Raw genomic sequence first — 21467 nt, 5'->3', positions numbered from 1 at the left:
ACTGCTGCACTCCGAGCTTGCACGGCTCCTGGTTTTCATTAGCAAGAACTCATGGAAGGAAAGCCTTGCCTGCTTCCCGCTCACCCCCTCACATCCTCCAGCTGCTCACTCCCCGAGCAGAGACGATTCCCCTCTGCCATGCTGGAGGAGAGGGATGGCTGCGAAGCCAGAGACTGGCGTGGTCCATGCCAGGGTCCGCTGCACAGCCATGCCTCCAGCCACGCGACATGGCACACAGGCTCCAAACAGCTCTCCTGCAGCTGCCTCCTGGCCAGCACGTTGAAATCACTGCAGTATTTTCTTGCAGATCTATGTCAGGGTGCCAGGCCCTGGGCTGGAAGAGCCCCTTGCTGCATCGCTCCGTGCTCAGCAGCAGCAGGACAGTGGTCTCGGTGTCAGTGCATCGCACCAGAGGCTGGGAACCACAGAGGCTGCACCCAGCTCCCCGAGCTGCCAGCTCTGCACCCCACCTTGCCCCCGGGAGAGGACAAGGGCGTAGGATGCCCGTGTCAGAAGGACCATGGATGAGCTAAAGGCAGCACGCTCAGCCGATGGCATGGTGTCCCTGGGGGCTCTCACCACAGCCAACCCAACGGGCGGCCAGTGAGAGTTGGATCCTTACCCAAAGGGACGAGGACAAGCGGGTGCCACCCGAGGAGCCCTCTGCCCCGGCAGGCACCCAGCCTCCCTGATCCGCTTCGCACAAGCTCAGCCCCGTCCCGTCCCCAGACATCCCTCGGGGAAGGCAGCCTGCCTGAGGAGACGCAGTCCCCGCTCCATGTCCCGTCCTGTCCCCCCGCCTCTCCCCGACAGCCAGGAATAAGCCCAAAGCCCAGACCCTCCCCGGGGAGGGGGATGGCAGGGAAGCGCTAGCCGGCTCCCGAAGCTTCGGTGCCTTCATCAGCTCTGCTGCGAGCAGGGCCAGGGTCACGGGGCCGGCCACCAACCTGCTGAGCCCAGCTTTCCTGGGCATCGCTGCTGCAGGCAGCCCTCCAGCTGCCTTCCCCGCTGCGCTGCGGGGCCTGGCAGCGAGCGGGAGAGAGCTCCTCGCTGCAGGGTGGGGGATTTTCAGGGAGGAGGAACAACCAGGCTGGCCCCGATGCTCCCAGGGCAGCACCGATGGGCTCCTGGCCAGGGAGCAGACCTGAAAAGCACATAGGGGAAATCCCAGGCAGATCAACCTGCGCAGCCCATGGGGTTTGGGGCTCGGGAGGAGCCCCCGGGAACACCCCCACGCTGCTGGGATGCGCTCGGCCCCGGAGCTCGGGCAGCGGGAAGAGGATGGCTCTGGTACCGTTTCCAGCTCGGGGAGTTGAAGTCCCTGCAGGCTTCACCCAGCACAGCTGGAGACAAGCAGGGAACAGAGAGAAGAGGCTCAGACTCCGTGCAGCTCTCAGCCCCACCATGGAGGGAGCAGGTCCAGTAGGGAGATGAAGAGTAAGTTACGCTCTGGAGAGAGATGAACAGCTGGACAGGGCAGGAGAAAGGGTTTTCAAGGCACCCCAAGGGCCCCAAGCCACGTTCAACAAATAAACCCTACCAGGAACGGGGCATCCCTGCCCCTCAACCCCAGCCACAGCAGGGTCACAGCCCTTCACCACACAGCTCTGCAGAGGGCAAAGGGGGGAATCCTCCCCCGTGGAGGGAACAGAGCTCACGCCCACCTCTCCAGCTAAAAAGCCTCCTAAAATTATCTGGGTATTTTGCTAACACCAGCCTGCTCTGCTCCTCGGTAGCAGCAAGCTGGGCCACCCCACAAGCAGCACAGCATTCCTGCCTGCACATCCACGCTCCCCATCTACGACACACCACAAACTGCCCAGGATCTTCCCCATTACCTCGTTACCTGAACCTACCCCATTACCTGAACCTCAGCACCTCCTCAACTCTGGGGCAGCCAGCCCAGAAACCCCAGCAGCTGCTCCCTGCCAGCACCAACGCTGCTCACCCTCCGCTCCTCCTCTCCCTGCTGCTTCCTTCCTCTGCCCAGGGCAAGGGGAGGGCCCCGTCTCCCAAAGAGCACCCATGCCCCACACCCTGCCTCCCGCTGAGCCTATGAGGGCTGCGGGGAGGCTGGAGGGTGGATCTGGGGAGGCAGGGACACCTGCACCCAACAGCTGCCTCTCGTTGCCACCCGCTCCTGCATCCCATCGCAACCGGCTCGCTTGCTCCAGCTGCCCGGCGCTGGTGGAGAGCCTTCCTCCAACCCACCGTCCCACAGGGCCACTGCAGCCCCAGCCACCGGGCTGGAACTTCCAAAGACAGTCCTTCTCTCATTCTCCAGACCAGATCTCCCAGCGTTTAACCCCTCAGGGCACAAACTATCCAAAGCCCCAGCTCTCAGGGCCCCAGGGGAGGTTGAGCCCTCTGGAAAAGGTGCTCGCAGAGGCTGAGCATGCAGCTCTGGGAAAGATCTGCCCCTTAAAAGCTGTCTTGTGGTGGCTGGAGAGCATCCTCACGCAGCCGTGGCTGGGCTGAGGACAGTCCAGAGTGGGAAACATCTTGCTAGGGAGCCTATGCCAGATGCTAATTTCTCTCTCCTCCATAGGGATTGCTATAGGGTCATGTAGAGTAGGACCACAAAGGGTGGGTAGGGCAATAACTGCTGTGTTGCTCACTTAATTGCTCCTGAATGTAAGATTGGGTGCACCTTGGCCAGGTTTGGACTGGGAGGAATGTGGAAGGAACTGGTGTGTGGTGCTTGTAAGGAGGAGCGAGGCTTTGCCAGAACCCAAGGTTTCGGAGGATTTTGAGGGATAATTTTAGCTGCCCCTCAATAACTGCACACTTTGGAAGAGCAAATCTGGGTGAGTTTATTTTGTTGTGCAGCCTGGGACTGGGACGAAACTGGGACACCAGGACCTCTTACACAAGGCAGCCCGTGCCCCTGAGCAAGCAAGGGAAGGCAGCGTTTCCGACCAGGGCAGCACCGGCTGGGACACAGCTCATGTCACCCACCCTCCTGCAAAACCCTCCAAGGTTGCTGTGGTGCCAGGTGGAGCCTCGCCTGCCCCCTGCGCCCACCCTTGGCACCCCTGGGGGCTCCGCAGCCCTGGCCCCGAAGGGTGGTGGCTTTCCCTCCCCTCCTCCCAGCCTCCAGCCCTCCCTGCCCTTCCCCTCCACAGCAAAGTCCCAGGGTGCAGGTAACCTGCACCCCAGCAGCCCTGTGCCTTTCTGTCCTTTGTGGTTTTTTTGCCTTTTTTTCCCCCCATTGGCTGTAGGAAAGCTTTGGGACACAAAGAAGCACCGACCAGCATTTTATAGAGGCATCACCAAAGCCTGAAGTCTTAGCAAGTCATGAAGGAAGGGAGTGGGTGGCCAAGCCCCGGGGTCTCCTCTGCTCTGTGTTATCTCCAGTGGGATGAGAAAAGAGTTGAAAGAAAATCACAAAAAAGCAGAGGCTTTAAGAAAACTGAGACTCTCCAGATCTCAACGGGCCTGCCAGCAGTGCAGAAGCAATTCAGCAATAGCCAGGTAGACTCAGGTGAGAAACTGAGGCGGAGGGATTTCTTTATTTCCCCCAAAAAAGGACATTGGCTCCCACCCGACTGTGACTCCCCAAGGGCAGGGCTGTGGCTGGTGCAGGCTCTGCCCCACGACCGCCCAACCGGCTCTGAAGGTGACTCCCCAGCACCCTCTGTGCCGAGTTTTGGAGTGATGTGCATCGAGTGGCTGCGGCTCCTGGTCTGCACGAGAGCTGGTGGCACTTTGGGGCCGAAGGCTCTTCTGCTGGTGTGTGGGCAGGGCTCCCCCCCCCATCACTCCTGGAGCTGGCATTGCTCTGTGAGAGCTGGGAAGCACCAAAGCTGGAAGGTGGCTGCTTAGGAGCTCTTTAGTCCCTGAGGAGCAGGGTCCAAACCACCCAGGCTGGCCACAGCTGATGGGTTGATCTGCAGAAATGCCACAGCTCGTTCCCAGGGGTTGCCTCCCCGTGCCTCAGCTTCCTCAGCTCTGCCAGGCTGGTGAGGCTGATGGCAGTGGGAGGCAGGGAGATCCCCCCCATGCCCGTACAGCACTGGCCACAGCCCGGGAGTGAGGTCCCACACCCAACACGGGAACTTAACCTAAAGGCTGTGACAAACCAGCTAGGGAAGGAAGCCTGCTTTCCAGCCACTTAGTATTTCCGAGAGCTCTACCCCTCGGTGAGACTGGACTGAAAGCAGCTATTGTGGGTGGCCAGGCACGGCTGCGGTCCCTGAGGAGGGGGGGCTGGCACCGGGCAGCACCGGCTGCTGACCCAGGGGGGCTCGTGGGGAGCCCAGGGCGGGCGGCTGCCACCAGACCCCACAGCCCACAGCCAGGTCAGCTGGCACTCGCGCCCGGTGGGGAAGGAGCCCGCTGTAACTTTGGTCTGGACACCTCGGGATGGGACATCTCAGGTGCTTTGTCCTTGTCACGGTGTCTTAGACTAGCGCTCGGCGATGCCACCGGAGCGGGTCTCACCCAGGGCAGCGGTGTACGCCCTGCAAACCCTGGGGCTGGAACATGAAAGCAAAGACAAATCCCAGCTGCAGATGCCTGGTACCTGGTCAACAATGCCGCAGAGGACATTTCAGCAGAGGACACCATTTCTTCCTCAGCCCACTGAATGCACCGGCAGGTGAGCACGGAGAAGGAAGGCAAAGCCAGCAGGAGCACATGGGCAGCTCAGCCTTGCTGCAGCTCCAGCCCCCCACCACTGGACACCGAGGCGAGAACTTGGGCACCCTGCAGAAGGAGCTTCCCTCACCACTTACCTCCAAGGGTCCTTGCTCAGCTGGTTTTCCCTGCTGGCCCTTACACCCAGCTCCTGATCCACCGGGCTTTTCCCGTCCCCCTGTGCCCCTGCAGCAGATCCTCAGCTGTGCCATGGCCACACTCGGTGATGTCCGCACTCCTCTCCGTGCTACCATGCAATCCATCCCCAGGGTGTTCCGCTTACCTCTTCTTTCTCCTCCAAAAAGCTTAAAGCACTTTTAATTGCCATGGTAATTTTTTGCAAAGCCATACAATTATTCTTGGTTCCTGCCAGCTGCTTTTCATACCCACTCTTGCTCCCCCTTCCTTTTTTTTTGGAAGGTGAGCCCTGCAGATCCATCACCTCCCAGGCTGGTAACCCTGAGCACCCCAATTTCTCTGCGCATCCTCCCCCCAGGACCTGCTCCAAGAGGGAGAGGTTTCTTCCCCCTTTTGGTAACTCCACCACCCTCAGATGTTTGCGATGAGCCTTTGCAGAACGAGACAGCTTTTATCATTAGCCAGCCGAGATGCAGTATTTTCAGCTCCTTGCATTCCAATGCAAAAGGAAGGCTCGCACCCGCCTCCATCCCGGCGGCTTCCACCCTGCATCCCTGCTGCTCCCGGCCCGTCTCGGACCGCAGCCTTCACCCTGCGCAGGGCAGCGGCACAGCCGGCCACACTCTGGCCCCTCTGCGCTGCCTTCCCGGCATTTCCAGCGACTCTCCGGATTAACCCCATCCATCCACTCGGTAGCTGGGAGCACCCCAGGCACTTGCTGCCCAGGAGACTCCTGAATTTTACCGTGTCCCAGAAAAACAAGTCATGTCTTCAGTCGTGGGGTGGGAGAGGGGACAAGTCCTGTCAAAGACGGGCTTGTTTTTCCCCTTCTTTGTATTTCGACAGCTGCTGCAGACGAGACAATTCTCTGGCTGCCTCCAAGGTGGGGGCTGATGGGGGTTTTGCCTCCTCCCTCGGTCATCACATTATTTCTCCGGGATTTTCCCAGCTGCTTAAGCTCATCTTTGAGCAGCCTGGCAGTCCCTCGGGGCACTGCTCCTTGAATCCCCCCCTTGCTGCCTGCTTCCTAATGGGCCTGGGGTGAAAAGTCTGGAAGGACGACGACGGACGATCCTGCTGCAAGAGAGACCCAGGACGCCGGCCAGCCCGCCTGCCTCCATGCTGGCCGAGACCCGACACAGCTCCGCTCATCAGAGACGCTGCAGAGGAGCAAGAAGCTCTCCCGAGCAGGAGAGGAATGGAGCTGACAGAAAGGGTCCCGCTTTGCTGTGCAGACAAGCGAAGCTGGGGCGGGAGCGATCCTCCCAGCCGCGGGGCTCAGCCAGTAGCTGGGGACACCGGAGCCATTTGACGGCTGGAAGCCCGCCTTGCCAAGCCACTTACTGCAGCATCCAAATCCTCTTCCCACCCCTGAGCCACGTTCTCCTGCTCCCTTTGCCACGCTAGAAGGATGCTCCGGGACCTTGCTGCTCTGGGGCATGATCTTCTGATGGCCACTAGCCTGGCTCATTTCTTCCTGGGTCTGCTCTGTCCTTTAACTTCACCAGAGTCCCCCTTCCACTGGGGTTTCCTGAGATGCCGGCAAAATCCAGGCAGCAGCCAGGCAGGCTGAGGCATGGTTGCAAAGATGCTTTTCCCGAATGCTGTGCATGGAGCAGGATGCTGCAAGCACCAAACGCCAGGTGAGAGATGGCCAGAGCCGCTGGGTTTACTGGGCTGGGTGGCCCAGACGTTGGACTGACAGCTGTCAATCAGCCCAGCAGGTCCAAGGTCCCTGTGCCAGGCAGCTCCCTGCTGCTGGCGGGGCTGTCGTCCCTAACTGACCTCCCTCTGCTGTGCTCCTCCAGGGAATCCCTGCTGGAGGCTGGGATGTGAAAGGGCTTTCCTGTTATCCCAGCAGCGAGCAGCAGCCCTGTAAGAGCAGCGGGGGCACAGGGAAGGCTGGCAGAGCTGCCTGTCCCTCTCGGTGGGCTGGGCAGGGGCTCCCAGTTCCTTCCCCGGATCAACAAAGAGTTCCAGAGACTTGTGAAAGGAGTGATTCGGCAAAAGAGGGCAAGAGGGGAAGCAGAAACACCAAGTCAGCACGGCTGGATGGGGTGAAATTCCCATCCCGTGACAGCCACGGGGAGCAAGGCTCAGGTGTCCTCCTCCCTGGGTATGGGGGCAATTCTTGGCGGTCCAGCTGCTCCAAGCGCCGGCCCTGGAGCCCGGAATAGCACAGGAAAACAGTGGTGTTGGGTTTGGTTTTTTTTCCCTCTCCCATTCCCAGAAAGATCAGGTCAGACTGGCCTGGCATGTGATGGAGTGGGTGGGAAAGCCACTTTGCCTGGAGAGGAGGAAATGCCATCCCCGGTCGCCAATCACAAGCGTTGAAAAAGCCGAATTACAGCCGCAGGACTGGTTGAAAACCCATCCGTTCTGCTTCATAAACACGCTCTGCTGATTTGGCTCCTCGTTTCTGACCTGCTAAAAGCTCTCATTTCTTCCGTAAACACAGAGGGTTCGAGCTTACTGAAAAAGAAAAACCAGAAAGCTGCAAGTCCCACACGGCCGCGTGGCTCCAACGCCGGGGCTGGCGAAGAAACCCAGCCGTGCTGGAGAGCCGGGAGAGCCCGCAGCCCTGAGCACCAGACAGTCCTGGAAAACGAAGTCCCTGACCTTGCCACACACCCAGGGCCCTCGGGTTTTTCCCTCCCAGCTGCTGACAACCCAGAGCAAAGCCAACCGCTCTCGATAAGCGTCGTCGTGTTTACATCAAGGTAACGGCAAGCGGAGTCCGATCATCAGCTCCAAACCCTGGGAAAGCAGAATGATGCTCGCATCCACGCAGCTGGAAAATCTTTTCATCTTTTCACAGAATCCCAGAATGTTCAGGGTTGGAAGGGACCTCTGTGGGTCACCCAGTCCAACCCCCCTGCCGAAGCAGGGTCACCCAGAGCAGGCAGCACAGGACCTTGTCCAGGCGGGTCTTGAATATCTCCAGAGAGGGAGACTCCACAACCTCCCAGGGCAGCCTGGGCCAGTGCTCCGTCACCCTCAGAGGGAAGAAGTTCTTCCTCATGTTCAGCTGGAACTTCATCTGCTTCAGTTTGTGCCCGTTGCCCCTTGTCCTGTCCCTGGGCACCACTGAGAAGAGTCTGGCCCCGTCCTCCTGACACCCACCCTGCAGATATTTATAAGCATTTATAAGGTCCCCTCTCAGTCTTCTCTTCTCCAGGCTGAACAAGCCCAGCTCCCTCAGCCTCTCCTCGTAGGAGAGATGCTCCAGTCCCCTCACCATCCTTGTAGCCCTGCGCTGGACTCTCTCCAGTAGCTCCTCATCTTTCTCGAACTGGGGAGCCCAGAACTGGACACAGTACTCCAGATGCGGCCTCACTAGGGCAGTGTAGAGGGGAAGGAGAACCTCCCTCGACCTGCTAGCCGCTGCTCCGCTCCACCCCGACCCGCGCGCGGCGTGCGGGTGTCCTGCTCCACCCCCCCCCCCCCCGCAGAACCCCTCCGCGCCGGGTGAGCCCCGCGGTGCCCACAGCCCAGCAGCGTGAACCCCCTCCGGCCCCGCACCGCGAGCCCCTCCCGCCCCGAACCCAAGGCCCCGCGCGCACGCGCCGCCCGCGCCCGGTGACGTCACCCCGCCCCGCCCCCGCCCGGCCCAGGCGATGGAGCCCGGCTGATGCCGGTGTGTGTCGCGCCCGCCCGCCCCGCTCTCCCCCCCGCCGATGCCTGGGCTCGGCGGCGCCCGCCCGGCCGCCCCGCTGCGCCGCCCGCCCCGCCCGCCCCGCGCTCGCCGCCGGGGCCGGGGCCTCCGCCGGACCGCGCCGAGCCGAGCCGTCACGGCGGCCCGGGGACCTGCCGCGGGTGAGTGCCGGCTCCCGCGCCCACCCCCCCGCCCCGCCCGCCCTGCCGCGTCCCGCCGCGTCCCGCCGCGCCCGCAGCCCCCCGGACCCCGGGCAGGTGCGGGGCGGGGGGGGCCGGGACGGGGGCCAGGCGCTCCCCCGCTCCTCCCCCGCCCTGCCGGGCGCCCACCCGCGGGTCGGGGCACGCGTGGGTCCCGCCCGGCCTTGCCGCGGGGGGCTGCGCTGCCCTGTGCCGCCAGCAATTAAAATTGACATTAAAGCAGGTTAAAAATCGGCCGGCCCGGCCGCGGCGGGAGCTCTGCGAGGGGCTGCCCGCTCCCCGCTGCCTCCCCCGCGGGGTCTGGGTTTTTTTTCTCCTTCAGTCTGAGTCTGTAGAGGGAGAAAAGTCTTTTTTTCGCAGCCCTCTTGCTGCGGGGCCTGAGGGCGGCCGGCCCCACGCGTGTCGCAGCCGGGGGTGGGGGGTTTGGTCACGGGTGGGGTGGTGTCGTGGCTGCTGGGGGTGCGGCGGTGCCGGGCTCGCCGTGCCCGGCCTTGGGACAGACCGGGGAGCGAGCAGACGGCAGCTCCCTTCGCACGCAGGTAGGAAAACCGAGCCGCGGCTAAGGGACGTGCCCGAGGCCACGCAGGCAGTCTGTGGCGGAGCGGGGGCTGAACCCCGGCTCGCCCCGGGCTGGTTTCCCCTCCGGTGCTCGCTTTGCCTGCCTCGGGCCGGTGGTTCGACCTCACAGACCCGTGCTGCCGGGGTAAAGTCCTGCCCGTGCCGTGGCAGCTCCCGGTCAGGGCTCCCGCGGCGGCAGCCGGGCGTGTGGCCGGGTGCCAGCGGGCCGAGACCTCGACGTTTCGGTCGGGGGGGATGCGGGTCCATGGCGGTGAGTGGGCACGCACTGCTCGGGGCATCGCTGCTGCTTGGGCGGCTGGCGCGTCAGAGAGGTGACCGCGGGGTGCTTGGGGCTTTCAGGTCTGTCCGTGGGTTCGGGGCACACTTGGTCCACGCCCTAAAAAAGCTTCAGCAAGAAGGTGTTTCCAAGGGGTGCGCTTCTGTTCGGGGTGGGGAGCTGTTGGGAGAGAGGAGGGTGGTGTAGGTGATGCATCTCGTTAGGCTGACCAATATGCCTGGAAAAAAAAAACCATGGAAAAAAGCCCTTTTGGAGCTGGGTTTTCCCATTTCTGCCCCCTTAAGGGGCTTTTCCCTCTGGCCGGGCAGAGGGGGTTTCGCCGCTCTGCTCCCTGACCTCCTCCTCCAGCTGCAGCCCCCAAAGAGGATCGCGGTGTCCTGAGGAACGATTCTCCATGGGTAGGAAGCCACAAGTTTCGTTCATTATCTGGAACAGCTCATTCTGAACTAATTTCTCTTTAAAAGATGAGGAGGAGAGAAAAACAAAACAAACCCCAGAAGATTAGAAGCATTTTATTTAATGTAGAAGAAAACAGCAGTTTAATGATAACTTCTATTAACTAGGCTGGGTCCGTGACCTCGGTGTGTTTTACAGCTCGGGCTGCGCGGCTGGGAAGAGGGAGCAGACTGTTCCAGTCTGTTCATTGTTTCCTCTCCGTTCATCCCAGTAACTCACGGCACGCGGATGCCCGCGCAGTTTTGGAGCCCTGACCCACCTTTGGGGGTGGGGAAGATGGGGGCTCTCGGATCGCGTTTTGCCTCAGATACAGCCTAATCTGTAGCTTGTGTTAATTACGTTATCGATGGGTTGGGGTTTAGCACGGGTTTTTCTGACGGGGCTCAGCCTCTGCAGTTTTTGCTGCTGTAAGAAAGCCGTAGTAACTTCAAGCCCCAAAGTTGCTCACAGGAGCACATCTCTACCGATAAAACCCTTGTTGCAAAGCCAAGCAAAACCGGCCCTGTGGAAGCTGCTGGCTTCTGTCGGGGAAAGGCGAGGACCGATGCCGGCAGCGCTGCCGGCCCGGAGCAGGTGAGGCGGGCCGGTGGCGAGAGCCATCTGCGGGGAGGTTTAGACAGCAGCGAATGTGTCCCCTCGCTCCGCGGGAAGGTTTTCCTTCTATTTAGATCTCCTCTTCCTCCCTTCCAGAAATGTGGTGCTGTTGTGTTTGCAAGCTTGATCACCCGGCTCGGTTACTATGGTGTTACTAAGTCAAAGCAGCTCGTCTCGTAGCTCCTGGGATTACCTACAACTTGGGTTTCCAGTCCAACCCGGGGACGCGGGTCCGCGGCCGCCGCTTCTCGAGCCTTCCCCTGGTCGTGCAGTGGGACGGGTCTGGCAGCAGCGTTGTCACAGGGCATGGTCGTGGCGTGGTCCCCCGGGTGAGGGGTGCGAGGAGCCCGCTGTCATGTGGGTGCATCGCTTGCCACCTCCGAATGCGGAGCCCTGTCTTGGGCGGTGCTGAGCCCTGGGAGACGCGCTTGTGTTCATCCCTGCCGGGGGCGCAGGCAGGGCGTTAGCTCCCCCAGAAAACTGTTGGGAGAGGAAACAAATAATTGAGGGTCTGTGGAAATCTGTGCAAACAAAAGGCAGAAGATGGGAGCGGACGTCTCCCCCCACGCCAGCGTCCCGCTCGGCCCGTGGGGGCTGGCTTCTTGTTGCTCGCTTTGCTGCAGCCGGGCCCTTGCTCTCCAGCTCCTGGTTTGGGTTTTTTTGTTCTTTCTGCCTTTTCCACCTGATGTGCATGTCACAAAGCACGAGGGAGATCCATTCCGTGGAGAGGTCCTCGGTTTGCTCACGGTCAGTGTAAGTTATTGTCCCCCTTGTTCTTGCAGGGAGCTGGTGTGGCCCTGAAATTGGGGGGGTTTGCTTGGGAGAGCCCCAAAGCCACGTCCCGGTTCCCCCCACCCTGATCGTCCTAAGGCGGATTCGTCCTGCGCGGGCTCTGAGGATCCCCCCGAGGTGCCTCGCTCTTTGCAGTAACGGAGCAGGAGCCCAGGGTGATTCTGTTTGAAACTTAGGCACCTGCTCTGGGTGGAAGGAGCCCAGTCCTGCTGCGGAGGCTGATTTGGAGAAGGTCCTGCTTGCTGGTGTTCTGTATCGGGTCGTCGCGGTGAAGGTCTGCAGCAGCTGTGATGGCTTTTCTGCTCTGCTTAGTAGGAAAGGGGTGATGTTTCTAATTAAAAAGGGGAAAAAAAAAAAAGTCTTGTGCTTCTCCCTTTGTTTGTTTGTTTTTTCTCTTCCCCCCCCCCCCCCCCCCCCCGACAAATGTTCTAAATAACAATGCTTAAAATGCAAACGGAGAGAGCTTGCGTGAAGTCGCTGAGCAGCGCTGGTCGGAGGAGGGCTGCGGTGGAGCTGGAGGAGCTGGTGATGACACATGGCACAGGAGCAGAGCCGAAGCGGCTGGGGTGTCGGCGGATGCAGTCGCAGCCGTGGCTCATCTCTGCCTGGGGACGTTCGGATGCGTTTCGAGGGCTGCGTGGTTTCTCTTTCCCCTGTCAGAGGGATGCGGTGTGAGGGTGCCCTCTCCTTTCTCTGCATGCGCGATAAGGGGACATTTGTCTGAACTCCCCTTTTGTCTGCATGCTCTCCACTCCTTATTCCTACTGGATTATTTTTGAAGAAATAGAAAAAATGCAGAATGAGCCTCCTAAACTCTGCGTTCAGTGGCAGAGGTGGCTTTTGTCGTGTTCCTCCCGCCGAAGGCGAGCGCTGCCCTCACCGCTCCAGCCAGGCCCGCTGTGTGTTTCAGCACTTGCTTGGGGCGGGGGGAGAAATTGAAATAAAATAGCATGGTGTTAAGGTTGCAAAAGTTTCCATTATAGCTCCACCCAAGCGCTCCTGCCCAGTAACGCTGAGATAATTCAGTCTGGGTGATGGGGCTTCCCTGCCCTCCGTGCCGCTGGGCTGCTCAGGGGGAAGGGGAAAAGCTTTTTGGGTTTTTTTTTTTCTTTTAATAGAGAGATGCTTGAGAGAGCCACGTCAGAAACAGGGTGGGGAGTGAGCCCCGGCGTTTGGCTGGCAGTGTCCCTGGCAGCGCCTGGGTGGGACGGGTTTCAGTAGCCAGCACTCGAGAATTCACAGAGGCAAGAGGCAGATGGACCAGCTGAGAGGGGCTCCCAGCGAGGAGAGCCGGCGCTCTGCCGCTTGCGTCGGTATCTCTTAGCTCTTCCTCCCCTGAGTGAGTGTCTCGGTGGTGTTTTCAGGCTGACTTTTGTGTCCTGCTGGTGTAAAGGGAATCCGTTTGCTCCCATGAGAAGGGTAAGAAGGGAGCTCGTCGCTCCTGGAGCCTGGCTTGGCGTGCGGGATGCTCGTGCGTGCTCTGCTCTCGCACTTCGATAAATAAAGAGGTGTTCCTGGAACTTATAAAAACTTCTCATTTGGAAATAGGTCAAGAAAATATTTCTTTCCCTAAGGTGTTGTACCAGGATTGCACAAATACTTGAATGGGGAGTAATTTTATTTTTTCCCTGCTTTGTTTCTTTTTAAGCACATCCAGTGCTTTTTTCCCCAGTGGTGCAGAGACACACAGGAACAGTCGGGTGCGATCAGTCCTGTCGGTCTCGCTTTCCGTCTGGAAGTCTGGGCATCTCCTATGGACTCGTGCTCTACGCTTGCGGTGCTGTAAATCAGAAGCTGTGACACTTTTTTCTTTGTATTTGGGTGCTCATCAGAAAGCTGAGGGGATATTTTGTGTTCTCTGGAGGAGTTCAGGTCAGCAGTGGGGTCAACTGCCTAAATCAATGTAAAAACAAAACTCCCGGAATACAGCAAATATTAATAGAATGGGCATGCTGGTGGTTCGCTGTCCTGCCCCACAGCCCCAGCCATGGTGTTGCCGGTGTCCCTCTGGAAAGTGAGTCCAGAGGTGGGGTAGTCCCACAGATGGAGAGTGCGGTTACTGCCAAAAGCTTGTGCCCTGCTGTCTGATGGAGCTCGTTCTTCTGTCTCCCCCAGATAATCAGGAATCAGTCAGCATCTGTTTGTCTTCAAAGAGGGATTGAAGCTTCTTGTCTGCTCTTAAAATGGTAAAAAGAAAGACTTCAGTTTAAGAGGACCAAAATCAGGCTTGAGGTCTTAGATACTTGATCCTGTAGCTCTTTATCTCCAGATCTGCTCAGCGTAGGAGTAGCAAGGGTCCTTGCTATAGCGTACTTGGAGTATACTTTGTGTAAGAGGACGTTTGAACAAGGTTGTCTTGGATGCCTTTTGATGTGTAGCGTATTTAATGAACTTAAGGATCAAACCATATTGCTGGCTCCTCATGACTGTGCAGAGAACAGGCCTCAATGGCCAGAGACCTTCCTGGTGGCTCCAGGTCCTGCCTTGGGGCACCAATAGCTCAAGGACCATTTCAGCCTCTGATGCTAGCTGATGTGTCGGGCTTTCTCTTGCAGCCTGTTGTGCCTTCTGGCTCTGGTCAACTTTGTCGAGGTGGTCACCTCTAAACCAGTGCCTCTAGCATGGTGCTCGGTGGCTTTGGAGACCTTAATGGGTTGGATGTGACGCCAGTGGGGCTTCTTGACGTGTGGTTTCTCACAGTCCTGGCAAAATGCATGTGTTTAGTCTTTGCATGAAGATTAATTTGCTCTCCCAAAGGCTCCTGGTTGTAGGGTGGTCATTAGAAACAAGCCTGAAACGCGTGCAGGAGGTTGTGTGAGCCTGTTGTGTGTTGTGCTTTGGTTTAAGTGGGATGTAAAACCAGGCTCCTCTTCTGAAATGTATCCTGCTCTTTCTTCGCTAGGAATCATTTCCATGTCAGAAAATATTGAAGATAAGGGGAATGTCTCTGTTTTATAGAGGCAGAGCTAATTTAAAACCAGCAGTCTGGACACAAAGCCCCTCAGCCGGGGTAGCAGAGGGGAAGCAGGCTTGTGGTCTGGACTCGGAGCAAGCAGCTGAGTGTGACTATTCCACTGAGACCCTAATCCACCCGTGAGGCTCTGCTCCTCCGGCCGTGTGTGCAGCGTGAAGCGCAGCGCGGGTGGTAAACGGCAGCCTGCGCTCGCTGCTCCAGTGTCTGCCATTTCCACCTTGCTTTGCGGGCAGGAAGGACGGAGACCGAGGGTGATGTAGCAACCAATGCAGGTTTGCAGGTCCTTTGCTTTTAGCTTTTTTCCTTCCGTCGTTGATGTCTGTCTCGGTGGCATGGAGGTGTCCGGCTCACCCAGCCCAGGTGCATGGTGCTGAGCCATGTTTGCTCTGCCACATGCCAGCACCGTTTCTGAAGGCTGGAAATTTGGCCCTAGCAGTCACAGCACTAGAAATGAAGGTGCTGTGGACAAGGCGTCTTTGGAGCCAGCTCACTGGAGGTTAACTGTGCAAAAACCCTCTCTGGTGAATAGTGACTGCTGTGTCCACCTGGACCTAACCCTTTCCCAAGCTCTGTTTGTTGCTCCATGCTTTCCTGGTTTTGCTGGTGTCCTCTTCTTGCTGACCTGGATCACAGCAAACTGCCCATCCCCTCTGCCTTGAAGTAGCGTTGCTGGCTCCACCGCCTGCCAGCCTGTAGGAGGTTGGTGCTTTCCCCAGGGGGATCCTGCTTCGCCGGCGATGCTCTCCCTGGCATCCAGCCTGGAGCCGGGCTCCTCCAGCCCGAGGGTGCCCAAGCAGCAGCCAAGCAGATCTCTCACTGGGTGCCTTCACAAGAGGATCTCCATCAGGGACCTGGGCTTAGCTGGTAGACCTGATAGCTGGGGAACCTGGCCCTTGCCAGTGAGTGTCATGGATATGTGCTGCTCTGTCCCTCTCGCTCTTCTAGGGTGAGGGTGAAGCCACCCAAGTCAATTGGAGCTGCTGATGGGGCACATCTGCCATCGCCACCTCTGCTCTGTGCTCAGGCAAAGCCCCATTTCTACCTCCTCACTGGAGTCCTGGGCTTGGGAGCAGGGGCTTATTTCCCACACGCAGGGAGGTTTTCCTGCTTAGTTACAAACGTTGGCCAAGTGGAAGAGGGTACGGTTGGTGTGCGGCAGCGGAGGATGCTGTGAGCAACAGAGATGCTGATGAGCACCGAAGGCTGGCTTTGGCTTCCAAAGTGTCTGCTCCGGAGATGTCACTGCTGCTCTGCCTTCCAGTGCTCAGAAACGCTGCCTTGTGCGTCTGTGCTGCTGGGGCTGAGTTTGTCGGGTCCCTGTAGGCATGAGACTCGGAAGTAAATCATAATATAAAAAAGCTGAATTTAAAATGTCATAGATTTTTTTATTTTATTTTTCTTCTTATTTAATTAATTCCCTACTGTGCTGTAAATTCCAAATGTGAATGGGAAATAATCCCACCAGTGCAATAATTAGCATGTAACCAGCAGAAGAAGAAAACCCGAACTGCTGAGCTGATTGGTGAATGCTGACTATTTTCTGAGTTAATTTCAATAATCACATCTTCCATTAAAAAGAAGACAGGGCAGGGAGGAAGTATTAAATTTTCCTCAAGCTCAATGTAGCGAAAAATGGTATGTGCAGCGTAGTTGTTCTCCATGTGACTATAAAAAAGATGAGGGAGGTTCTTGGAACTGAATTGCAGATACAAAGTATTGCTAATTTTGCAACCGAGAAGCTGAATTTCGGTTGCTTTTGGAGGGGGAGGGTAATAGAAATTGTAAGTCAAATATGCGTAATTTTGTGTAGGTGTGGGACAGTGAATGGTCTGCTGGAAGAAGGAGGCATTCCCATGCAGTGGTGCTTTGCTGCGAGGTGCAAAAAGAAGTCCACTGGAGGCCGTTAACGGGGAAATGTGTTTCCGTGTTGACCGTGCATCCATCCAGCTCCCCAGTGTTGCGTTGTGGTGCTTGGAAGGGACGGGGGGAAATCAGCGTTTGGGAAGGGGCGAGTTCGGAGCCTGCGGGAGCTGGGCACAGGGATCTGCGGCTGTTGGCTGCCCTGCCTTCCCCCGCTGCTCTTTTTGGCCAGCTCTGCCCCAAAGGTGGGTGGTTGGAGAAGTCCTCTCCCTGCCTGGACATCTCCGTGGTGTCCCATCCAGAGAGCACCGGGAAAGGTCACCTCTGCAGAGCCGTACCTGGCAGCTGGTGGAATTACCCACCTGAATTCACGCTCAGTATTAGCACAGCTGATTTTGCCTCCATAATGATGTTTTTCCCCTCCTAGAGCGGCCCCGGTCACCTCCTGGCCACAGCCACCTCACCCTCAGGACTTGTTTTCCAGCAGCAAAGTGCAGGTGATGCTGCTACCAGGTGCTGAACCAGAGCGTCGCTGTCGAGATGCTTTTTCGTTCCATTTTAAACTTAATTTTAGCAACATTTGCTAAGTTATGGTACAGCTCTGTGCTTGTAGGCCTGAAAATGTTTTCTTGAGGAACTGAGGGGACGGTCTGGCCCCGCAAGCCTTGCGTGCGAGCGTACCACGCTGTGCTGCGAAGGCGAGAAACCCCGGGGCGTTGGGTAGAGCAACCTTTTGGTGAAGCTGTTTGCAGGATCAGGGCGATCGGCGGTGCCCGCGGTGTGGAACGCTCCCTGTGGCATCAAGCCGGCAATCCGGCGTGCCCCGCGTTTTCAGCGTGGGGAATGGGACCTGCCAGGGTCGCCCGTGGTGAGACGGCCAGGAGGGAAACCAGGTCCCAGCGAGCATCCCAGGCACGTGGCGCTCGGTCCTCTCCGTCCCAAAGGCTCAGGATACGGTGATGTCGTCGGACGTTATTTAAAAAAAATAAAATCAAGTTAGGCCAGTCCAAGTGCTTTGAAACAGTATTTATTATTTTATAAATTGAAGCCCGGCGCTCTGTGGGAAGGTATGCAAGCGGATCACGACGGTATTTTCTTTGCATATTTTCCTGATGTTAGAGATGGTCTCAAAGAAGTATCGTATTGTTTCATTTCCCCTCCACACTTCATGTTTTTCTAAAAATAAAAGCTAATGTCAACAATCCTACAATAACGAGGGAGTGAATGTGCACGTCCTGCACCCGACTAATTTTTTTTTTTTTCTGGTGAAAAGCAAGATTTAGCTGGTAATCACGTTATGAGCTACGGATAAAAATGTATCTTTTAAACCACCTCACTGATGGCTTTTTCTTTTTGCCTTTTTGAAATGCCATTAATCAAGTTAGAGGCTGAAAATGCTCTTGCAAAGCAGAGACCAAGAAAAGTCACTTGAGGTGAGTAAACAAGTTGGCTTTTTTTTTATGAAAGCCAAAAAAAGGGCCTGCTGCTGCTACGTGTGTTAAGGGTGCCTTAAATACAGAGTCTCCTTCAGTGCTGACAGGCATCGCAAACACCTTTTGTGATAAACCTCTAATTGTGGCTTAGTGACTCCGTAGGTTCTCCAGATCCACTTGGGAATATTGCACTGAGAACCAGGGAGAATATTTGTTTTCTGCGACTGATGGGTGAACCAGATTTAGAGCTGGGCCTGGTGAGCGTGGTACGTAGGGATGTGTTCGGAGAGTACTGTAGAGTTGTGCTTGCTGCTGTGTGATACAGTTTTGGGGTTAAACTCTGCATTTTGGGAAATGCTTCCCGAATGCATCGCGTGGATTCCTAAATCCAGCTCCCAACAGAGCTGGTTGGAAAAGAGTTCGACTGGGAGCCAGCTCACGCAGCCCATCACCATCTCCTGGCATCTGACACTTGGATTAAAGCCCAGCACCCAGAACCAGGGACTGCAGTGAAAAATCTCTGCTTTTGCAAGAAAAAAAAAGATCTCCAGAGCTTCGTGGTTACTGAGAAAAGCTGGAAAAGGGGAATTCTTGGGCAGAGAGGGGTAAGGAGATGCCCTCCTCCCACCACCCCGTGTTAGCCTGGCTGTTTCCCAGTGTCCCAGACTGGGGGCCAGTGCCATGGCGTTTGGAGCTTGACTTATGGTTTTAGAAGTTGGCATGGCTGATACTGGCAAGTTGGTTCTTTTCTCTTCCGTTTATTTATTTCTTCCCCCCTTCATTTCAATCCCGTCTCCTGGGAGATTCCAGCTGAAATCTATTCGTTGCCGAGATGTTTCTTTTCCCTTGTGCCGCGGATGCTGGGCCCGGTTTGGCTGTGGTTTGTTTCTGGCACGGAAGGGGCGAGCAGCAGGCCAGCAGAGCTGTGCTTGCCGTTGGGCGCGCGTGCGTACGTCCCTGCAGAGGTACCCTGTAGGTGTTCCACACTTGTCTGGTGGGCTCAGCCCCTCTTCCCCAGAAACAGCCAAGCTCTCCATCCATAACCAGGGGACTTGTCCTCCTCCATCAGGAGCTGCTCGTCCCCCAGGCTTTGCTGGACCTGCCTTGCCGCGCGGTTGAGTTGGCGGGGGGGTTGCTTTCCATTGGTATTTCCCTTGCAAACATAAGTTAGAGATTGGTGAGAGAGCTGATCTGATGGTTCGGAATAACAGTGGTCAGCTTTCTGCTGGTGCAGAAGCTCTTGGAAAGGTCTGGCATGTGCGAAGGGATGGGGAGAGACCGCAGGGGCAAGTGTGGGGAGATGGGGGGGGGGGGGGGGTGAGGGAGAGCAGAGCAAGACCTCCTGCTTTTTTTTTTTTTTTGACAGGCTTAAGTGGCTGGGTGATGGACACCTACCCTGTCTAGGCAAGCAGAGCGTCCCCGTTCAGCTGAGCTGTGAAGTCCGTGCTTCCAGCCACGCCGGACCCCCGTGGCTCTGCTCCGCGCGGGTGGTTGAGCGCTGGCTGGAGAGCCGCGGCGCGGGGGACGGCCGCTCTCCCTGCCTTTGCGAAGCGTTTGTTCGGAGGGTGCTTGCAGGGGGTGAAGTTCACAGCGTGGTTCCCCCCCCCCCAAAATATTCACAAATCACCAGTGAGACACTGCAGAATCCTGGAGCTGGATCAAATCAAGTGATAATCCATCAACGAATCTTTCTGCTTGCCCATCGGTCCTTGAAAATCTGGATCACGTTGAGCTCCTGCTTGAGAGTTTTTTCTCCAGAATTGTGTCTAGACACATCTTTTTTTTTCTTTTTTCCTCCTCCATTTTCCCCCCGATGAAATCTGAGGTTCTCACGACTCCAAGAGCTGAAGCTTCTCTTAGCTGATGCTCCCAGCAAGAGCATCTTTTCTTTCTCCGAATATTTTGAAGCTCATGATAAAATTGCAAGGCTTTGGCAGTGCCACTTTGGGTGCTATTTGTGTGCCAGACCCTGCTGAATAAGTCTTTTATTGCAGATTTGTAACAGTAGCTGTTGGAGGGGGAGCTTCACGGGAGAAGTGCTTGCAGAAGAATGCTTTTATAAAGGAACACTGTCCTGGAAAAAAAAAAAAAGTGCATTGCAGGAAAAAACCCAAGCCCAACATTTGTCTTGTGTTCATGTTGTAAAACTTGCCCATTAATTTGGATGAATAAGGTGCTGCTCCCATTTCTAGACAATTTTGTTTGTCCTCTTTGTACAAATGAGCACTGTGGTGCTCCAGGCATTTTTTGGGGGAAAAACCCAATTAGATTCTGACTAAGAAACGCCTAAATCCTTGTTTTGTGTGACTGTCCCCAGGCTGAGCCCCAGCCGGGCCCCTGCAGGAGCTGGGCTGGGGACCCAGCTGGCAGTTTGCTCAGACAGGGCTCGTCTGTGGTGGGAAGAGCAAACCGGGAAGACCAAAGATGGGGCCGTTCATCTGCTCCACCTCAAGGAGAAGGCGAGGCAGGGAGCAGACAGGCGGTGGGGAATGCGGTGGTCAGGGAGGACGTGTAGCCTTTGGGAGGGGGCTGCGGTGTGCTCAGCGCTCACATCTGCTCCGGGTCCCGCTGACCTTCGCGCTGTGTCCGCTGGTGCTGGTCCCCGCAAGAGCCGGGTGCTGCTCAATGGCAGAAACACACTTGTCCTCCTGCGCCTTCGCCTCACGATTAAAAATGCTTTTCCTTTTTAAAATATGATTTTTCATGGGAAAACCTGCTTTCAAATTACGCTGGTGTCTGAAAATGTTTTGGCTGCTATGTGACAGCCAACACCTAAGGATGCTTTTGCTGAGCATCCCCCCCCCCGAGGAGCGGGAGCGTGGGACTTTGCTCCATTTTCAGTCTTGGTTTGGATCGCCATACGCTGTTCTTAAGTAGCCATTTACTTTCCCCGTCTCTTTGGCACAGAAGCAGGAGACTCAAACATTAAAAGAAGAATGTGATTATAATCCTGTAAAAATTGTCAGAGGAATTTGGCAGTGGTTGCAGCCTGTGAATGTAATACATAATATTTTATTCATTTTTTAAAATGATTAGATTTCAAGCTGTCAGTTTAAATGACAAATCACCTTAAAATGATATTGTGGACAGTGTAAAAACTGTCACTGTGGTTTTTCTTTGCTAACTGGAGTTTGCAAGGTCCGTGCACCAATAAAAAAGTAGGATCCTGTGGCTTTAGCCAAGCTGCGCGCAGAAGCTGAGAGCTATGAGGTCCCTCGTATTCATAATTTGTATGACAGTAGTATCATCACTGCTGGCTCCGGGCTTTTTTACACCTTGAGTTAAGGCAGTGCTGCCTGTCCCAGCGTGCGCAGGGGCACTTCTTGGTCAAAGGGGATTTTTTTTTTTTTTTTTTTTTTTTTTTTTGAAATTCTTGTTTTTGCCGTTGTCCCCTTGCTTCCACAAACTGTGAACGGGACCAGTAATTGCAGCTGGAAGAGGCTGGAGACAAGGGCAGAGGAACTGTTCAGGTATGTTATTGAACGTATTGGTGTGGAAACGTATTACATGGAAAGCAGATCCCAGGGGACTGACAGAGTTCCCCATCCCAGAATACCCCAGCTCTCTGCGGGAGCTGGAGCTACCGATGCCAGACCCTGCAGGCAGCGGAGGAGCGGAGCTGCAGCTTCCACGTCCTGCGGGATGCTCTAGGCTGGAGACTTGGGGCTGAAAGGGAAACCAGTGCTCTTCTGTTTCAGCCGAACTGAGTGGTCACACAGGTGATCAGAGCCCCGTTAGGCCTTGGGTAAAACATGTAACAAAGTCATGATTTCTGCTCTCAAATAATATACTAAAATTTAGATATTTGTGTCCCCTGTGGTCCTCGGAGCATCCTTGCAGGCAGTAACTGAAAATGAGAGGAGTGGGAGTC

At 56.5% G+C, this 21467-nt stretch overlaps 1 protein-coding gene across 3 annotated transcripts in view; it reads left to right on the top strand.

Moving 5' to 3' along the window:
• Positions 1–8510: 8510 nt before the first annotated feature.
• ZHX3 (zinc fingers and homeoboxes 3) overlaps positions 8511–21467 on the top strand; it is a 44394-nt gene continuing 31437 nt past the window's right edge. For 2 of the 3 annotated variants that reach the window (XM_075438489.1, XM_075438493.1), the window contains exon 1: positions 8511–8592. The gene's annotated coding sequence lies outside the window, so the exon portion shown is untranslated. Of the gene's footprint in view, positions 8593–9531; positions 9550–21467 lie in introns of those variants that run through there. The other variant, XM_075438492.1, reaches the window with a different exon arrangement.

Source organism: Opisthocomus hoazin, chromosome 18 (assembly GCF_030867145.1).
Source record: "Opisthocomus hoazin isolate bOpiHoa1 chromosome 18, bOpiHoa1.hap1, whole genome shotgun sequence".
NCBI lineage: Eukaryota > Metazoa > Chordata > Aves > Opisthocomiformes > Opisthocomidae > Opisthocomus > Opisthocomus hoazin.
The sequence above is the reverse complement of the archived record's forward strand: the minus strand, read 5'-3'. Positions and strand labels throughout refer to the sequence as shown.